General features: G+C 42.1%; 1 protein-coding gene across 2 annotated transcripts in view; it reads left to right on the top strand.

Moving 5' to 3' along the window:
• Positions 1–14,988, top strand: part of LOC123760679 (fibrinogen C domain-containing protein 1-like) — a 175,643-nt gene that overhangs the window by 123,803 nt on the left and 36,852 nt on the right. The window lies entirely within an intron of this gene.

The following is a 14,988-nucleotide window of genomic DNA, read 5'->3' as shown; positions in this document are numbered from 1 at the left end:
GTTACTGTTGCTGCTGATGTTACTTTTTCTGCTATTGTTACTGTTGCAGCTGTTGTTACTGTTGCTGCTGTTTTTACTGTTGCTGCTGTGTTACTGTTGCTGCTGTTGTTACTGTTGCTGCTGTTGTTACTGTTGCTGCTGTTACAGTTGCTGCTGTTACAGTTGCTGCTGTTGTTACTGTTGTTGCTATGTTACTGTTGCTGCTGTTACAGTTGCTGCTGTTGTTACTGTTGTTGCTATGTTACTGTTGCTGCTGAGTTATTGTTGCTGCTGTTGTTACTGTTGCTGCTGTTGTTACTGTTGCTGCTGTTGTTACTGTTGCTGCTGTTGTTACTGTTGCTGCTGTGTTACTGTTGCTGCTGTTGTTACTGTTGCTGCTGTTGTTACTGTTGCTGCTGTTGTTACTGTTGCTGCTGTGTTACTGTTGCCGCTGTTGTTACTGTTGCTGCTGTTGTTACTGTTGCTGCTGTGTTACTGTTGCTGCTGTTGTTACTGTTGCTGCTGTTGTTACTGTTGCTGCTGTTGTTACTGTTGCTGCTGTGTTACTGTTGCTGCTATGTTACTGTTGCTGCTGTTGTTACTGTTGCTGCTGTGTTACTGTTGCTGCTGTTGTTACTGTTGCTGCTGTTGTTACTGTTGCTGCTGTTGTTACTGTTGCTGCTGTTGTTACTGTTGCTGCTATGTTACTGTTGCTGCTGAGTTATTGTTGCTGCTGTTGTTACTGTTGCTGCTGTTGTTACTGTTGCTGCTGTGTTACTGTTGCCGCTGTTGTTATTGTTGCCGCTGTTGTTACTGTTGCTGCTGTTGTTACTGTTGCTGCTGTGTTACTGTTGCCGCTGTTGTTATTGTTGCCGCTGTTGTTACTATTGCTGCAATTATTGTGGTGCTGCTGTTGTTACTGTTGCTACTGTTGTTACTAGTGTGAAACGAGACGTAGAAGGACCGTTTTGCTTTTTTCGGCGGTCCTTCTACGTCTCGTGTATTTTTGGTTACCCCGCTGACCCATGCTCAGACATCGCTAATGGTCAATGACATCACCCAGTCCTCCCTGAATAAGTCGGTTTACTGTAATAGCATATTTAAACCCATGTTCTTAATGTTTCCCATTTTCAAAGTTCATTTTATAGATAAGATCGCATATTGAACATGAGAAAATGAAATTGTAGAAAGCCTTATGCTGGATCTCCCATTTATTTCCAATCTATGTCGACCAAAACATCTTCTACCTCTATCAGATGAACTTCAGCAGGTCTATTCCTTATCTAATTGTTAACCCCCTTTCCTCTCCATTTATACATTCAATCACGCCACTCTATCAGTATTCAGAAGGATCTATTTGCTCACCTTACTTATATTAAAAGTGTCCAGACAAGGATCGTTTATCGAGCATAAGAATAGATGAAATCTGTCATCACCCATTCGTATGAAACAAGGGAGAGCAACACAAAGCATGAACTAACATGTAAACAAGGGAGAGCAACACAAAGCATGAACTAACATGTAAACAAGGGAGAGCAACACAAAGCATGAACTAACATGTAAACAAGGGAGAGCAACACAAAGCATGAACTAACATGTAAACAAGGGAGAGCAACACAAAGCATGAACTAACATGTAAACAAGGGAGAGCAACACAAAGCATGAACTAACATGTATCTCAGCATTCAGCCCTGTTGCCGAACCAGTATTTACCCCAGTCTTTTGCTAAATCTAAAACATATCCAATTAATACCCCACTGGTTCGTGTTGGTACTTATAATAGGTTATTAATATCCCCCCTTTGTCATGTCCATTCACTCACGCCTCTATCATGTCACCCCCTATTTCTTCGCATTTCTAGAGATTGTAATTAAAACTATGTCAATCTTTCTTCAATGATCGTTTATTGAGCATATGGCAAATAAAGATGAAAACCCGCTATTAGCCATTTGCATGAAAACAGACCCTCCCAGGCATGGTGACTTCAATATGGAGTTCAGTAGTAATCCAAATCAAAATATTTATGTACACTCATTCAGTGTGCATAAATATGAGCTGTATTGAGAAAAAGCAGCTTCGCATTTTTTTAAATATGGCCTTCTGCAGTTATCTTCATTCTAAGGTCTTCATTCCTAATGCGGTGCAATCCACCAATGAGTGCAAAGCTTTTAGTACATGCAATTCCTAGGAGGTTCACACATTAGTGCAATCTCTTAATCGCTCTCAATACCTCAACTGTACTCTGTGACATCACAGGAAATATTAGGGTACCTTTGCTCATTATTTTTACGCTCATTGCTCATATTTTCTGTTATTCAATTCATAAGCCATAACAAACCATTGTAACCTAACCTATTATATAACAAACAAATACATTCTAGGGACCAATTGTTGTCGTTTTAGCGACGTCGTAAAAAGCTGCCTATAAAATTTGCTAACTTATTATTCCAGCATAGTTGAGGCAGTTGATAGTGGTAAGGATTGTGATGTTGTCTACCTTGACTTTAGCAAAGCTTTTGATACAGTGCCACATGAAAGACTAATTAAAAAAATAGAAGCTCATGGTATTGGGGGTGCTATATTAACTTGGATTAGGGCATGGCTATTCCAAAGGAAACAGAGAGTTAGTATAAATGGGGTTAAGTCAGAGTGGGATAATGTTGTTAGTGGAGTACCTCAGGGCTCGGTCCTGGGACTTCTGTTGTTTATAATATATATAAATGATTTAGATTCAGGTTTGAGTAGCAACATTTGCAAATTTGCCGATGATACGACAATCGGTAGGCAAATTAATTCGGAGGAGGACTCACTATCACTTCAAGTTGATCTAGATAGGGTTTTGAAATGGTCAAAGGATTGGAAAATGCAGTTTAATGCTGATAAATGTAAAGTTCTGAGGCTAGGTAATGATGATAGAGTTACAAGATACGAGCTAGATGGTGTTGAGATTGCGAAGTCGGATTGCGAAAGGGATCTGGGAGTTATGATTAGTAAGAATTTAAAACAAAAGGATCAATGCATGAATGTTCGTAATAAGGCGAATAGGACACTGGGATTTATTAATCGAAGCGTTAGTAACAAGACACCTGGTGTGGTTCTCAAGCTATATCTTGCTCTAGTTAGGCCCCATTTAGATTATGCAGTTCAGTTTTGGTCGCCATATTATAGAATGGATATAAATTCACTTGAACGTGTCCAGCGTAGGATGACTAAGTTAATTCCCCAAATTAGAAATCTTTCATATGAAGAAAGATTAACAAAGCTTAAGTTGCATTCACTGGAAAGACGAAGAGTTAGGGGTGACATGATAGAGGTTTACAAGTGGGTGAATGGACATAACAAAGGGGATATTAATAGGGTATTAAAAGTATCAACACAAGACAGAACACGAAACAATGGGTATAAATTGGATAAGTTTAGATTTAGGAAAGACTTGGGTAAATACTGGTTCAGTAACAGGGTTGTTGATTTGTGGAACCAATTGCCGCGTAACATTGTGGAGGTGGGGTCCCTCGATTGCTTCAAGCATGGGTTGGACAAGTATATGAGTGGGATTGGGTGGTTATAAATAGGAGCTGCCTCGTATGGGCCAATAGGCCTTGTGCAGTTGCCTTTGTTCTTATGTTCACACACAAAATATGTCATTTACATACAAAAATTTACCATTTACACAAATATTGAATGTACACCAAAAGTATGACATTTACCCAAAGTATTGTATTTGCATAAATATAGCAAATTGCTTACACATTTAGACAATCGAAATGCTCTTTCACTAAAATTGCACAATTTCAAAAAATACCCACACATTGTCTCATAAACCAAAATACACTTACACATAAAGATCTATTTTTTCAGATTACATATACAGAACTTACACAAATACAGAATTTGCACACGAAAAATACAGTTGCAACAGTTCCACTTCAGCAAATAAAAAACACAACTTGTGTAATACACAATTCGCACAAAACGATTATAAAACATGGACAGTTATTACACAAATTGTGTAATTATTATACATCTTTGCACAATTAATACAAGCAAACTTGCTATATTTATACATAACTTACACAATGATAATCAATACACAACAGGTGTAATTTACACACTCGTCCATATACAATTACACTACATGCGCAAATTAATACACAACTTGCACAATTATTATACATCTTTCATAATTATTATTACACAACTTGCACAAATACAAACAAATACATATTCAGCACAAATACGTACAATATATAACTATCCCAAATATGTAAATACACAACTAGCACAAATACACAATTCAAACAAATACAATTACAACATATACACAATTAATACACAACTTGCACGAAAATATAAATAATACACAACTAGCCCAAATATAAACGAAACATAACTAGTGCATAACATCAAATACACAACTACACAATTCCACAAATACACACATACAAAGCGTACAATTAATACACAACTTGCACAAACAATACACAATTTGTAGGAATATAATTAATACATAATTGCAATCATCATACGACTTATGCAAAATACAGAATCAAAATACAGAATTAAATTGTGTAATACCATGACTAGGGGGTTTAGACCCACTGTATCTCGAAATTACAGTATAGGGTAATTAAAAATTATAGGGGTGAATTAGGGATATGATACGTTAAAATGTGAAAATATAATCCTACCTTAAATATATAGTATAATTTCGAGGTACAGGGGGGGGGTCTAACCCCCCTAGTTATGGTTTAGGATAAGGAAAATTGGGAAATAGTAATTGTATAGTTTTAGTGATTCATAACCCTTTCTGATTAACGTTAGGTTAAGGATGGTTAAGTTCAACTGTTGCAGATAAAATTCCCATTATTAACATATTTTTCATTAACCCCCCAGGTAATAGAGGTTAGGTTGGGGATGGTTGTTTTTGATGTTAAAAAAAACGGCTAAGAATATGATGCAATATTAAACCAAGATCCATGTATCAGAGGTTAGGTCCAGGATGGTTGGGTTCATGTGTAAAAACAAAACACTTACCCAACAATATAGCTGCAATATTGAACATAAATCCAAGTTTAATATGCGAGGGGTAGTTAGGTTCATATCCAAAACATCACTTTTCTACGAATATGGTTACAATGTTCAACAAAGATCCAAGCAGGTTAGGCACAGTGTAGTTAGATTCATGTCCAAAAACTTAACTTTTCCAAGAATATAGATACAATATTCAACAAAGCTCCAAGACCTCTGCAGGTTAGGCATGGGGCAGTTAGGTTCATATCCAAAAACATCACTTTTCTGTAGTATATGTCGTATCAGAGGTTATGTGCGAGGTGGTGTATTTGTGGTAATTTGAGAAAAATACCTATTAATATCATACTTCACATAATAATATATTAGCAAAATTAGCTGTAATCTACGGTAGAATGGGAGTTGGGAATAGACATTAACAGCTCTTAACAGTCAATTCCTGCTCTGGATGTGATGTGCATAGGTACATTTAGTAGATTTTTTTTTTTTTTTGGTTTGATACAATTAGTAAAAAAATTTTGGAATTGACACAAATTGGGATAATTTGGAAGAATTTACCTAATGCTATGTTAGGATAGGTTAGGTTAGGTCTGGTTTTGTAGGTTTATTGATGGTAAACTAATCTGGAAAATTGGAAATAGCTAGATAGACACAGCGCTAACTCTATGAAAATGGTCTGGCAATGGGGGATGTGCCAAGACTGGATGATGGATATTGGAAGTTCAAATGGAATAGGTAAAAGGGGGGTAAAAATGGGCTTTGGCTGTGCCAAGATACAAAACATTTTGGGTATATTTGGTGGAAATTGTCTTAAATTAGTTTGAAATTTAGATGGGATAGCTTACATTTTTCGCCAACTTTAATCAAGTCTAGCTTTGGATATGTTAGGTTAGGTTAAGTAAGGTGAGGTTGTCTATGATAGGTTGGAATAAGCAAAAACGTGGCTAAAATGGACATTGGCTGTGCTATGTTACAAAACATTTGGGTATATTTAGTGGAAATTGGCATAAATTAGGTTGAATCTAGGTTGGACAGCTTAAATTTCACCAACTTTTAATCAAATCTAGCTTTTGTATAGGTTAGGTAGGGTAGGTTGGAATAGGTGAAAACTCAGCTAAAATGGATTTTGGTAGTGCTATGATACAAAACATTTGGGTATATTTGGTGGAAATTGGCTTAAATTAGGTGGGATGGCTTAAATTAAACCAACTTTAATCAAATCTAGCTTTGGGTATGTTAGGTCTGTTTAGGTTAGCATAGGTTGTCTAGGGCAGGTTGGAACAGGTGAAAACTTGGCTAAAATTGGCTTTGGCTGTGATATGTTACAAAACATTTTTGGGTATATTTGTGGAAATTGTCTGAAATTAGGTTGCATTTAGATGGGATAGTACAAATTTCGCCAACTGTATTCAAATCTAGCTTTGGATATGCTAGGCCAGGTTAGGTAGGTTGTGTAGGGTAGGATATATAATATCTTAGGGATAATGAACTAACATAATTAAAAGTAAGGAAGTAATGATCAAAAAGAAGGCACCAAACCGGGAAGGCTATGTAGCACCATCAAATGTGCAGAATAATCAGAGGGCGCTAAATATCACCAAGGATGCCAATATGAGAAGAGAAATGCATAAGGCGAACGATATCAAAAGTATCCGATTCACCAAGAATTCTATCGAGGGACAAGTGACCGCGATGGGCGGTCGGAAAGCAAGACACACACTCGTCCTGGAAGTCAGGATATTCAAGAAGGACATGCACGACCGTAAGAGGGACAATGCAACTTGGACAATAAGGAGCAGGGCGGCGCTCCATCAAGTGACAATGGGTTAAGCGAGTATGGCCAATATGCAACCTCGCCAGAGCTGTTTCCCATCGCCGGTTACGGTGGAAGGAGGACGGCCACGAGGAAACACAACACTTAAGAGTACGTAGTTTGTTACCAGTAACAGACGACCAGGAAGCCTGCCAATGGGTAAGGACGGAAGAATAGATAAACGGGTAAAAGTCGGAATATGGAATACCTTTACGAGAGATGGGACAAGAGCGGACAGCTTCCTTGGCGGCAGCATCCGCACGCTCATTTAAAGACACAACAATATGGCTGGGAACCCAACAAAACTCAACCGACTTAAATTTACTGTGAACAAGAAACAGCCAATGTGGATCTCGACAACTACCAGATGAACCGGATTAAAGGACCCGAGAGCCATGAGGGCACTACGAGAGTAAACAACAACTACAAAGGAAGACTGACAACGAGAAAGCAGGAGATGAAGAGCATAGAGAATAGCATAAAACTCCTCTGTAAAGAAGCTCCTGGCTCAAGAAGGCGACCTCGGGTGTTTATCAGAACATCACCCTAAAGGGTATGTCGACAATTGAAATCACCTAGCAGGAGCACAGGCCCCGGCAAGGAGTCCAGTAGGTGTTTAAGATCAGGAAGAGAAAGCGGGTCACTTAGGGGAAAATAAATGGAACAAACCGTGTATCATTTCCTCCCGCAGATACGAGCAGCAGAACAATGGAGCGGCGAAAGAAAAAGTAGGGGGACAAAGGGAACATCAGAGCGAATCAAGAGAGCATAAGAGTTAGGAACTCCAGCAACAGTTGGGGGGGGGAGAGAAAGGAATAGCCATGAAAGCGACCAGGACGAGCGCCAAGCATTGGCTCCTGGAGACAGACACAAAGGGGCGAAAATCGTGAGAGCAGAAGTTGGAGTTCAAGGAAATTGGCGTAATAATTACGAATGTTCCATTGAAGAATAGATATCGACAGGAAGAGAAAGGACAGCAAATGAGAACAAGGAAGAAACAAAGGTGAAAGAGGAACATAGCACGTTAAAGATCAGGGTCAGCAAAGTCAGGGTTACGGGGCATGGGTAAACTGAGCAAAAACGGAGGGAAGGAAGCGGGAGAACAGACCAGAGGTGGACAGGCGGGGTCCAGAGGAGGAGGAGGAGGAGGAGACAACCGAGAGGAGCAGTCAGGGACAGCAGCATGAGGATGAGGAGCAGAAAGAGGGGAGCGCACCTCAGCAAGGGCAGGAACTGAGAGGGAAGTGGGGACCAAAGAAACCTCCATAGCAGAAACAGGGGGCGCAACCTCCGAAACGGAAGTGGATAGAGCGAGAGAGTCAGAAGTAGGCGGCGAAGAAGAAAGCGAAGCCTTCTTACCTGCCGGGTAGGAGGACGGAGAGGAGCCAGGCTTATGCTTCTGACTCAAAGAGACAGGTGTCCCAGCACTAACGTACTGGGCAACAGATTCTAACGTCTCAACAGGAGAAGCAGAACAAGAGCAGACAGGATGTCCGTTGGGTGAGTGATGGACATCAGCTCGCACCGACAGGCGGCGTGGAGAGCCAATAGACTGAGGAGAAGGACGGGAAGGAGGATCAGAGGGAGACGAGGAAGAAGACACAGGAGACATGACAGACCGGGTAGAAAGAAGGGGAACCCCAGACAGAGCCATGAGGGGGACCCTTCAGGACAGAACGCAAAGGAACAGAGGTCGCGGCGGTGGGCGTGTCTGGGTCTAAGGCCCGGAAACGGTTGTGAGACGGAGGAAGGCGGGAAGGACGAGGAGAGGAAGAGTGCAACACGCGAGCATAAGAAACATTAGCGTAAGGCGGGAGACAGCAAACTTGGTGCCTCGCCTCAGGAAAAGACAAACGTTCCCGGTGCTTCAAGTTGAGGACAGCCCCCTCAAGCTTGTAATGCACACACACGCGGGAGAAGGCAGGGTAGGCCTCACCGCAATTGAGGCAGGAAGCCTGGGGAGAAGTGCACTCCGACTTAGAGTGACCCTCGTCCCCACACACAGGACAGAGAGAGAGAACTGGAGCAGTGGAGGACTCCATGCCCAAACCTCCAGGACCTATTACAGAGCCGAGGAGAGGGAATGTACTCCAGGATGGAGCACCTGGCATCAGCAAGAATGACAGAGGGCGGAAGGGTCCTACCATGAAAGGTAATCTTCACAACCCGAAGGGGCTTACGGGGACGACCACGAGGGGGACGAGTAAACGTGTCCATCTGCAGGACAGAATTGCCCTGGGCTTCGAGGATATGCCGAATATCATCGTGGCAGTCCTACAGATTCTGAACACCGGTTGCAACATGGGATGGGAAAAGAATAGTGCCAACACTGGCATTCAACCGAGCGTTCTTGGAGACCTGAACAGGGGATCTCGCCAAGACAGGATAAGGCAGCCAAGCGGGAAGCTGCATCCTGAGAAGGAGCAGCAATGACACGTGTACTGAGACAGGAAGGGTTGAAGGTAACAGAGGCATCTACGGAATCAACAAGATGCCTATGGAGGGAAAAATCGTCAGGAGGCGTAGAATCAAGAGGGAGGAGATCAAAGTATTTGGCCCACGAAGCGGGACCAAACAAGGCTTGATACGCATCAGTACAGGAAACAATCGAGCGAGTGTGGCCGTGGCACGAAGAGCGTTGAGAACCCCCAGAGAGAGAGGGGGGTCAAAAGGCGCAGTAGTCACAACGACAGACTGAGTCGTGCCAGTGGACGAGGTGTTCACCACTGGGGGCTTGTGGCTCGACACAATCGCAGAGGCGGGAGGGGAGCCGAGGGGAGTCGTGAGGAGGGTCAAAGGAGGAACAAGGTTGGGGCCCAACGCACGGGGAGCTACAGAGTGCCCGGTCTTCCAATACAGTCCGACTCGAGGGTTTGGTCGCCCACCCCACGAGCCTAAGAGGGTACAAGAGGAACATTCATAGACATAAATACGAGATGAAGCACTTTCATTCACGAATGTGCCCCCACATCCACCATGGAGCCACAATTAGAGGCAAGACACCCAACAAGAAGCTATCCGCGATCATGCCGGGGTTCCCCTAGTGGTGCGTCGTGAGTATACGCCCCACAAATGCCACCTTAAGAACCGTCAGTCCGTCGAGATCGGGTTCAGTGACGAAAGGGGGAGTGACAATAAAAGGTTCCCCTCGCTTGAGACGTTGGGTACTACAGTTCTACGGGTGCAAGAGTATGCCTCCTCAAACACCTGGGCATCAAAACAAAAGAGGGCCAAAAGAATGATCAAAAGAGGCACAAGGTCAGCAGGAAATGACAACGAGAAAGGAGAAGAGGTGGGTCGAAGAAAAACTAAAAAAAAAGGAAAAGGTGTCCAGCAGAATTAGAGAGGACGGCAGCAGGAGCACTAGGCTACAAAAGGACAGAGGACTGTTCTAAGGAGCATCACACTCTGGCAGCCGCCTACCAAGCCCCCTCACGGCAGCAACGAGCTGGACAGGAAGGGGGAACATATTCAAAAACTTTTGTAAATTTACCTATGTTGGGGTTCTAGCTAAAGGTAACTTATGTATTGACAGAGGTGACATAGGCTGGTATGTGAGGATATGGGATGCTTGAGTTTGTTTAGCTTTGCTGGATTCAATTCGGTTAAATTTCTATAGTATAAGTATATTTTTTTGATAAATTTAGATGAATTTAGGTTCTATTTGGTTGCATTTTTTATAAGATTTGGTAAATTTTTGTTAAATTACCATCGAATTTACTGACTTCACTTAACCTCGCCTGTCCCTAAAATAACTAAGGCGAGAACCAATGAGACTGTTTGAGGGTTTGTCTAAATAAATATGGGTGACATGATATAAGAGGATGTGACAAGGGGGGGTATTAATAAGACATTAAAAACAATGGGCATATGCTAGATGAATAGTTAAGCACTAATAATGTCTAAACATTTATGGTAAATGTGTTTTAAAATTGTGCTCATAGGATGTCAGACTTGCCATTCATTCATGTGAAATTCTTACTTTTGGGGGGTTGGTTAAATTTGGCATATTATAAATGATAACCAAAACATACCTAGAAAAAATATAATGCAAATTGAGTATTGTTTTACTTAGTTGGTTTTGATCGTAACTACGCAAATAGCACAATTATTATACTTGTGCAAGTAGTGTATTAATTGTGCAGATTCTGTATTTTGCATAAGTCGTATGATGATTGCAATTATGTATTAATTATATTCCTACAAATTGTGTATTGTTTGTGAAAGTTGTGTATTAATTGTACATGTTTTGTATGTGTGTATTTGTGGAATTGTGTAGTTGTGTATTTGATGTTATGCACTAGTTATGTTTTGTTTATATTTGGGCTAGTTGTATATTTACATATTTGGACTAGTTATATTGTACGTATTTGTGCTAGTTGTGTATTTACATATTTGGACTAGTTATATTGTACGTATTTGTGCTGGATATGTATTGGTTTGTATTTTGCAAGTTGTGTAAAAATAATTTTGAAAAATGTATAGTAATTGTGCAAGTTGTGTATTAATTTGCGCATGTAGTGTATTTGTAGAGGATTGTGTAATTTACACCTGTTGTGTATTTACTATCATTGCGTAAGTTATGTAATTATATAGCAAGTTAGCTTGAATTAATTGTGCAAAGATATATAATAATTACACAATTTGTGTAATAATTATCTGTTTTATAGATAGTTTTGTGCGAATTGTGTATTACGCAAGTTGTGTTTTTTATTTGCTGAAGTGGAACTGTTGCAACTGTATCTTTCGTGAGCAAATTCTGTATTTGTGTAAGTTCTGTATATGTAATCTGAAAAAATAGATCTTTTTGTGTAAGTGTATTTTGGTTTATGAGACAATGTGTGGGTATTTTTTGAAATTGTGTAATTTTAGTGAAAGAGCATTTCGATTGTCTAAATGTGTAAGCAATTTGCTATATTTGTGCAAATACAATACTTTGGGTAAATGTCATACTTTTGGTGTACATTCAATATTTGTGTAAATGGTATATTTTTGAGTGTAACTGACATATTTTGTATGTAAATGACATATTTTGTATATAAATGATATATTTTGTGTTTGAATGGCATATTTTGTGTGTAAATAATATATTTTGTGCATAAATGGCATATTTGATGTGAAAATGCTGTATTTTCTGTGTATGGCCTAAATTACATCTGATTAATGGGGGAATGGTGGCAAAAACTAGCCTATTCTTTATGAATGTATGGGTTGTGAAGTTTGTGTAGGTATGTTGCTACGGCCACAATGGGACGCAACCGGGTTCTTTTCTGGTGGAATTAAAGTTCTGGTATCCGGCCCCAAGTTAGTAGCGGCTTTCAAGAGGTGCGCTCAGTAATGCAAGTAAAACAAAAGGGGAAGGTACATTAAATAAAACAGTTCATCACTTTATCAATATATAACTATTATCCCATCACCATATATATATATTGTTCTTAGAAGGAATTACTACACTATATGTACACCAACGTCTCTCTCAGAAGACGTTAAACACTCGGTGAAGCTCAATCGATGCAGTCTTGTTTCATCATCCGTGGTACTCCTCTTAGCAGGTACCAGGAAACAACAATGAGTCTACCCTGGCCACGGGCCAGCCAAACCACAATTCCACTAACTGCCTCTTCGTGAAGTCCCACAATCATAGTCCAGCCTGGTGCTGGCAGATACTAATCAGCCTCGCGCTGCTAAGCCACTTCACGAGCGAATACTAGGGTTGCGAGCCCTAGGCAGGAGCTTCGTGCAACTCGCTGGTTACTCTCCTCTTTCGGCACCTTAGTCAGTCGTCTCTTCTATCAGGCAGCCCCGGGTATGGCGAATCCCGTCACTGCCACTCCACAGGCAGACAGTAGAACACTTCACAGTTTTTTTCCGGCGGCGGCTCACTGCTTCCTTAAAGCAGACTGGGGTAGAGACCTTGGCTGCCCTGGGTAGACTGACTCTCCGTGTATCACAGCAGCCCTACGTCTACTCTGTGAATACAGACACGTCATCAGTACACTGAGACACTACATAGGACCACTAGGAAACATCACTTACTGACTTAGACACATACATCCAACTCCGCTTATGATTGATTGATTGATGAAGATTAAGCCACCCAAAAGGTGGCACGGGCATGAATAGCCCGTAGGTGGTGGCCCTTTTGAGCCATTACCAGTATCAAGAGCTGATACTGGAGATCTGTGAAGGTGCGATGGCACCCTGCATGACGGGAGATGTCTCCCTTGTGAATGTGTTAAGATGAAGATGAAGCCACCCAAAAGGTGGCACGGGCATGAATAGCCCGTACATGGTGGCCCCTTTTGAGCCATCACCAGTATCAATAGATGATACTGGAGATCTGTGGAGGTGCGACTGCACCCTGAGTGACGGGAGATGTCTTCCACATGAAAGTGTTAAGATGAACATGAAGCCACCCAAAAGGTGGCATGGGCATGAGTAGCCCGTAAGTGGTGGCCCTTTTGAGCCATCACAAGTATCAATAGATGATACTGGAGATCTGTGGTGGTGCAACAACACCCTGCGTGACGGGAGTCCGCTTATGATAGATGGCGCTGCTTTTCTACACACCACCTCACTAGAGGTCAGCACCAGCTACCACACAAGCCGACTAGGAGAGGAATCTAGCGCCTCTTGCCGGTATATTCCCTTCATCACTAGATGGCGTTGTCCATGTTGTGGGGGGTTTCGGGAGCGGAATCAGAGATGACGTTGACATCGCTGCTCCGTGCTCCGACGGTAGAGTCGGGTTCGTAACACCTCCCCACCAAAAAGGAATTTGGTCTGGGTTTCTAAAAAAGGAGGAAACAAACCAAATTATTACGTTAGTACAAAACCAAACAGACGCACATAAACAATGGACTGATGTGGCGAGGATGTCTTTTCTGCAGTGACTTCCAAAAAACTTCACTGAGATGCTGGTCAGGGACACAATTATCTCATGTGTCTTGATTAAGGATCTACAGAGGCTCGATCTTGGGTGCGTCGACACCTCCCTGTGTCGTGGTTCAGCTGGTGGCTGGTCGCAGAAGGCATTTCTTGTACCGGTCCGGCAGTCCTTCAGGGAGACGGGAACCTGGAATACAGGAGACTGATGATTCACAGTAAAAGAAACTATCTGGAAGTTTTTACTTACGGCCTGACCGATAGCGAGGTCCGTGCTTTTTTCCACAGTGACTGCCTGCACTCTAATGAGGAGTGCGGTAACTCGTCCGACGTCAGGTCGACCAACGTTCCATATAATGCTGGATCTAGGACCACCAGTTACACAGGGGGTGTCAACCTGCCGGGAACGTTCACTCATTGAACAGTTGCCGTTACCACTTCCTTCATCAGTCATCGTTCCATCCGCAACACCCATGGGGCAAATATCCTGGTCATGATGTCGCTTCCCGATGTTCACAGGAGCCATCATCTGCCGAATGTTGGTCACTTTGCCCAGGCCAAACACGAGATCAATACAAAACACGAACAAGAAACACTTTTCTAAATGGGGAACAACTCTCACTAGCCTACAATGTCCTGACCTGACTTCTTCCATTAGCCTGGATTGGATTTTGGGGGGCGCTTGAACCTGTGCACTTCCCTCATCTACCTCTGCACATACTGTCTGGAGAGTTCTGGGCCGGTTCCGTAAACACCGTACCTTGCCATCCCACAAGTACCGATTACCTGTCGTCGCTCCAGACTCTGGGGTATAGGTGAGCACTTGCACACGAGGTTCCTCCTTTGGCTTAGTTGTACAGATCACTGTAGCCCCATGCTTCCGTTCGAGAGTGGAGTCAGGAGAAGTGGGAGAATTTGTTGGAGTGGTTACAATCTGCTGGGTAGAGGGAGACTTAAACAATGTGAAAGACGTCTCTGCCTGAGATCAGACATAATCTCCTTCCATAGGTGTTATCATGTCTGCAACTGGGTTATCCACAGTTATGGGATCGCTGATGTTGTATGTTAATACCTATCACCAAGTCGTTGGCTAGTACTATCTCTATTCCGGCTATGGGCAGAGTATCAACTACCGTCAACGCACATGTGTCACTGAAGTAAGGCGAGTTTAAGTGTATTTGCACTAAGGGGGCAACGTACCGTATCGAGGGAAACCCAACTAGAATAACCTTTCGTTTCTCATCCATGTACACTCCCTCGGTAACGAGCTTCTCACGATCAGG

Source organism: Procambarus clarkii, chromosome 21 (genome assembly GCF_040958095.1).
Source record: "Procambarus clarkii isolate CNS0578487 chromosome 21, FALCON_Pclarkii_2.0, whole genome shotgun sequence".
In the NCBI taxonomy this organism is placed as follows: Eukaryota; Metazoa; Arthropoda; class Malacostraca; order Decapoda; family Cambaridae; genus Procambarus; species Procambarus clarkii.
The sequence above is the reverse complement of the archived record's forward strand: the minus strand, read 5'-3'. Positions and strand labels throughout refer to the sequence as shown.